Source organism: Bos indicus x Bos taurus, chromosome 1 (assembly GCF_003369695.1).
Source record: "Bos indicus x Bos taurus breed Angus x Brahman F1 hybrid chromosome 1, Bos_hybrid_MaternalHap_v2.0, whole genome shotgun sequence".
Classification (NCBI taxonomy): Eukaryota; Metazoa; Chordata; class Mammalia; order Artiodactyla; family Bovidae; genus Bos; species Bos indicus x Bos taurus.
Window position 1 is genome coordinate 129,537,170 of NC_040076.1, and position 6,560 is coordinate 129,543,729.

A 6,560-nucleotide genomic window follows, 5' to 3' on the forward strand; every position below is an offset into this window, starting at 1 on the left:
TTCATTTCAACACTGTAGGAGGGTTCCCTTTTCTCCACACCCTCTTCAGCATTTATTATATGTAGACTTTTTAATAATGGTCATTTTCACTGGTATGAGGTGATACACCATTGTAGTTTTGATTTGCATTTGTCTAATAAGTAGTGATGTTGAGCATCTTTTCATGTGCTTTTTGGCCTTCTGTATGTGTTCTTTGGAGAAATGTCTTTTTAGGTCTTCTGCCCATTTTTTGATTGGGTTGTTTGGGTTTTTGTTATTGAGTTGTACAATATGTTTCTACAGTTTGGAAATTAAGCCCTTGTCAGTGACATAAGTTGCAAATATTTTCTCGCACTTTGTAGGCTTTCTTTTCATTTTCTTTTTTTTTTTTTAATCCAAAACGTGTTTATTGGGATGGTTTCCCATTCATCTTGATACAGGGGACTTTTAGTGCTGCTTCCATCTGAAAGAGCCTCCTTCTGTAAGCCTTGCTTTTCCTCCTGTAGGCTGGCAGAGGACAGTAGAGCAGCCAACACAAAAAACTAGTTTGTGCATGGCTAAAGGTGGTGATTTTATAGCATTCTGGGCATTTTACATCCATGAAATAGGAACTGGGGCTCTGCACCAGGAGCTTCTTCTTGTGTTTCCTCTACTCCTCCTCTGGAGAGGGATGAAGAAGATCCTTTGCGAGAGGCATATTCTCGTGAGGAGGTCATCACCGCCGGAAAGCTCTTTTCATTTTCTTTATGGTTTCTTTTGCTATGCAAAAGCTTATAAGTTTAATTAGGTCCCATTTGTCTATTTTTGCTTTCATTTCTATTGCCTTGAGAGATTGACCTATGAAAACACTGCTATGATTTATGTCAGAGAATATTTTGTCTATGTTCTTTTGTAGGAGTTTTATGGTGTCATATCTTAAAGTTAAATCTGTAAGCCATTTTGAGTTTGTGTATGGTGTGAGGGGCTTTTCCAACACTGATTTACATACAGGTATCCTGCTTTCCCTAAGTCACTGGCTGCAGAAACCGTCTTTTCTCTATTATATATGCTTGCCTCCTTTGTCAAAGAGTAACTGACCATAGGTATCTAGGTTTATTTCTAGGCTCTCTATTCTGTTCCATTGATCCATATGTCTGTTTGCCAATACCATGCTATTATGATTACTGTAGTTCTGTGTTACTGCCTGAAGTCTGGGATGGTTATGCCTCCAACTTTGTTCTTTTTTCCTCAGGATTGCTTTGGCAATGCTGGGTTTTTTGTGGATCCAAATAAATTTTAGGGTCATGTGTTCTAGTTCTGTAAAAAATGTCATGGATCATTTGATAGGGCTCCCATTAAATCTGTACATTGCTTGGTAGTATGGCTGGTTTAACAATATTAATTCTTCCAGTCCAAGAACATGGGCTATCTTTCCATTTCTGTGAATCATCTTCAATTTCCTTTATCAACATTTTATAGTTCTCAGCATGTAAGTCTTTCACCTCCTTGGCCAGGCTTATTCCTAAGGTTTTGGTTTTTTTTTTACATTTTAGCCCATTTTAAAATGTTTTTTTCCCCTTTGGCATCCTGTAGTTTGACTGTAACATATCTAGAGGTAGATGCTATTTTTATTTGGCTTGATAGGTTTAGTTAACCATCAATACGAGAAATTATCTTGCCTGAACTTCCACAAAATCTTAGGCTCTGTCTCTTGTAATAACCCACATATACCCATATCTGGCTGAGCACCGAAGAATTGATGCTTCTGAACTGTGGTGTTGGAGAAGACTCTTGAGAGTCCCTTGGACTGCAAGGAGATCCAACCAGTCCATTCTAAAGGAGATCAGTCCTGGATGTTCTTTGGAAGGAATGATGCTAAAGCAGAAACTCCAGTACTTGCCTACCTCATGCAAAGAGTTGACTCATTGGAAAAGACTCTGATGCTGGGAGGGATTGGGGGCAGGAGGAGAAGGGGACGACAGAGGATGAGATGGCTGGATGGCATCACCGACTCGATGGACGTGAGTTTAAGTGAACTCCGGGAGTTGGTGATGGACAGGGAGGCCTGGTGTGCTGCAATTCATGGGGTTGCAAAGAGTTGGACACGACTGAGCGACTGAACTGAACTGAACCCATATCTGGAAATCCAATCAGACAAATAATAGCACTGCTCTATCTCCCATGAGTCTTAACATCTTAAGATCATGTGCTGTATGCCTTATCAATTCCAACTTTCTATTTTTAAATCCAATTAATCCTTTCATCAAGTTTTCAGTATTCTGTTTATACTTCCACAAGAACATTTATTTCAAAAAATTTTGTCAAGATTTTAATTCCTTTATTCTTTTTCAAAACTTTCCCATTTAGTATTATAACTCCTATTTTTGTTTCATGGATATTATTCTACCCTTTATGTTTTGAAATTTTTAAAACATTAATAAACGGCTCCCTTAATTCAATTTCCTCACAGGTAAAATCTCCTATTATTTTTTGTTTCACTACTTAATTGCCCCCATGTACTTGGTAATTTGACTGGTGGATGCATTTTGAGTAAGAATTCATTTTCTACATCCCAGTTATATTTTTTTATAGTTTCCACTTTCTAGTGGACCACAACTCATAGTCAAGGCTTTTGGAATTCTAGAAAGTCACAGGTTTAATCCCCAAGCAATTATGTGTCACAAATCACAACTGGCATCCAAAGTTTCAGTTATCTTTCCTGATCAACCACAGGTACAACCTTGAAATACTCATCACTGCCTCTTCAACCTCTCGTGATTGGCAATGGGCTGATTTTCAGCCCCTTCGAAGGAACAGAAATCCCAGTTCCCATTATATGTTTTAGTCTCAGTGCCACAAATACATCAGAATATCAGCTGTCCATTCAGAGATTGGATTTTCTATTCTATTTCTGGTCCCTGAAAGCTTGTGTCTTTCTTTTTAGAGTAGACATCTCTATTTAATATGCTTTAATATTTCTTATCATTGCTCTCTGCCTCCAGCAGACGAAATCTTCTGTACTACTATCTTGTCCACAGTTCAACAATCCATCCTTCTTATGCACTATAAGATAGCAGCTAATCAGACTCAAGTCCCAGCCTAATTATCTGACTATTGTAAAGAGGGAAGATGGCACTCTTTGCAAAACTATATCTTCTATTGCAAGAGCCTCATAATCTACATTGGAAATAACTGAGGGCATCCATTTTTAGCAACATGTGGGCCAATGAGTCCAAAATGTCCTCAAGAACACTCTTGAAACTGATGGATAAACTTATTTTAATATTTTTATTCTTTATGATTTTTTAAAATATGACCTTTTAAAAAAATTTTTTAGTTGCACTGGGTCTTCGTTGGGGCATGTGGGCTATTTGTTGTGGTGCACAGGCTTTCTCTAGTTGCAGCACATGGGGGGCTTCTCTTGTTGCACAGGCTTGGTTGCCCTGCAGCATGTGGGATCCTGTGCACAGGCTTAGTTGCGCTGCAGCATGTGGGATGTTAGTTCCCCAACCAGGGATCAAATCTGCATCCCCTGTATTGGAGGGTGGATTTTTAACCACTGGGCCAACAGAAAGTCCCAGAAAAAAATGTTTTAATATTTTTAAAGGCATAATACAGCTAGTAATAATGTAAGATGGCTTAAAACTCAACATTCAAAAAACGAAGATCATGGCATCTGGTCCCATCACTTCATGGCAAATAGATGGGGAAACATTGGAAACAGTGACAGACTTTATTTTCTTGGGTTTCAAAATCACTGCAGATAGTGACTGCAGTCATGAAATTAAAAGATGCTTGCTCCTTGGAAGAAAAGCTATGACCAACCTTGACAGCATATTAAAAAGCAGAGATATTACTTTGCCAACAAAGGTCTGTCTAGTCAAAGCTATGGTTTTTCCAGTAGTCATGTTGGATGTGAGAGCTGGACTATAAAGAAGGCTGAGTGCCGAAGAACTGATGATTTGAACTGTGGTGTTGGAGAAGTCTCTTGAGAGTCCCTTGGACAGCAAGGAGATCAAACCAGTCCATCCTAAAGGAAATCAGTCCTGAATATTCATTGGAAGGACTGATGCTGAAGCTGAAACTCCAGTACTTTGGCTACTTGATGAAGAACTGACTCATTTGAAAAGACCCTGATGCTGGGAAGGATTGAAGGCAGGAGGAGAAGGGGATCACAGAGAACGAGATGGTTGGATAGCATCACCAACTGGATGGACATGAGTTTGAGCAAAGTCCAGGAGATGGTGAAGGACAGTGAAGCTTGGCGTGCTGCAGTCCATGGAGTCACAAAGAGTCACTCACAACTGAGTGACTGAATAACAACAAAAATGTAAGACAAATCTTCCAAGGCCAAAAATGATGACATATCTGAAACCCAGGCAGGAAAGTAGATGCTAAAACAAGAAGGTACACAGGGAACACCTATCATTTATGATGACCTAGAGCTTTGGTTTTAATGGCCAATTAATGAGGGAGAGAAAATAAAAGTCAGTGGTTAAAAAGCCCTGAAAAAAAAATCCCAGGCTTCAAAAAAAAAAATACCTCCAGTAGGTAATCTAACAAGCAAAAGGAAAAAAAAGAAAAAACCTCATAATACAAAAGGAGATGGGACATAAATGTATTTGTCTCCGTCTTGGATCAAGGTAGAATGAAACAGAATAGCAGGTAAGGGAAGCTGACAGTTTATTAATAGTTGAAGATATTCTCTGGTAGATGGTTAACCTGGCAAATGTAAAACTAATTTTCTCAGAGAGTATACCTTATACTCATGTCTAAGTATATTCTCAGAGATGACCTTCCAGTGATTCTAAACTCATAATCCAAAATCAAAGAACACTTAATGAAATAAACTACCATAAGTAAGAAAAAATGAGAAATAATCCAAAACAAAGAAAAGGAAAACCAGTTCCTCAAATGACTGAGATTGATGAATTATCATATATAAAATATGTTAAATAAAATGGATATGTTTTGAGGACACAAAAGAGAGCAACATAAGTGTAGCTGAGACAAAATATCAAAGATATGGCAACTCTAAAAGGAAACTAAAGAAAATTCAGTTCAGTTCAGTTGCTCAGTCGTGTCTAACTCTGCAACCCCACGAACCACAGCATGCCAGGCCTCCCTTTCCATCACCAACTCCCAGCGTCCACCCAAATCTATGTCCATTGAGTCGGTGATGCCATCCAACCATCTTGTCCTCTGTCATCCCCTTCGTCTCCTGCCTTCAATCCTTCCCAGAATCAGGGTCTTTTCCAATGAGTCAGCTCTTTGCATCAGGTAACCACAGTATTGGAGTTTCAGCTTCAACACCATTCCTTCCAAAGAACACCCAGGACTGATCTCCTTTAGGATGGACTGGTTGGATCTCCTTGAAGTCCAAGAGACTCTCAAGACTACAGTTCAAAAGCATCAATTCTTCAGCACTCAGCTTTCTTTATAGTCCAACTCTCACATCCATACATGACCACTGGAAAAACCATAGCCTTGACTAGACAGACCTTTGTTGGCAAAGTAATATTTCTCCTTTTTAATATGCTGTCTAGGTTGGTCATAACTTTCCTTCCAAGGAGCAACCGTATTTTAATTTCATGGCTGCGATCACCATCTGCAGTGATTTTGGAGCCCCCCAAAATAAAGTCAGCCACTGTTTCCATTGTTTCCTCATCTATTTCCCATGAAGTGATGGGACCAGATGCCATGATCTTAGTTTTCTGAATGTTGAGCTTTAAGCCAACTTTTTCACTCTCCTCTTTCACTTTCATCAAGAGGCTCTTTAGTTCTTCTTCATTTTCTGCCATAAGGGTGGTGTCATCTGCATATCTGAGGTTATTGATATTTCTTCCAGCAATCTTGATTCCAGCTTGTGCTTACTCCAGCCCAACGTTTCTCATTATGTTCTCTGCATATAAGTTAAATAAGTAGGGTGACAATATACAGACTTGACGTACTCCTTTTCCTATTTGGAACCAGTCTGTTGTTCCATGTCCAGTTCTAACTGTTGCTTCCTGACCTGCATACAGATTTCTCAAGAGGCAGGTCTGATGGTCTGGTATTCCCATCTCTTTTCTAGGGATTAAATATGTAAACATGGAAGTGAGAAATACAATGAATGGGTTAAACAATTTTAGACAGAATTGAAAATGGAAACACTAAACTAGATAAATCATCCATAAAGCTTTTGCACAGTAAAGGAAACCATACACAAAATGAAAAGACAACCCACAGAATAGGAAAAAATATTTTCAAACAAAGTGATTAACAAGGGGTTAATCTCCAAAATACAAATAGCTCATGCAGCTCAATTCCAAAAAACAAACAATCCAATCAAAAAATGGGCATAACACCTAAACAGATATTTCTCCAAAGAAAAAATAACAGCCAAAAAACAAATGAAAAAATGCTCAATATCACTAATTATTAGAAAATGCAAATCAAAACTATGATGAGGTATCACTTCATATGGGTCAGAATGATCAGCAGTCAAAAGTCTACAAATAATAAAAGCTGGAGAGGGTGTGGAGAAAGGGGAACTCTCTTCTGGTTGGTGAGAATGTAAATTAGTACTGCCACTATGGAGAGCAGTATGGAGGTTCCTTTAA

At 38.6% G+C, this 6,560-nt stretch overlaps 1 pseudogene; it reads right to left on the reverse strand.

Moving 5' to 3' along the window:
• Positions 1-389: 389 nt before the first annotated feature.
• On the reverse strand, positions 390-703 carry LOC113899196 (annotated as a pseudogene).
• Between the last annotated feature and the right edge of the window lie 5,857 nt (positions 704-6,560).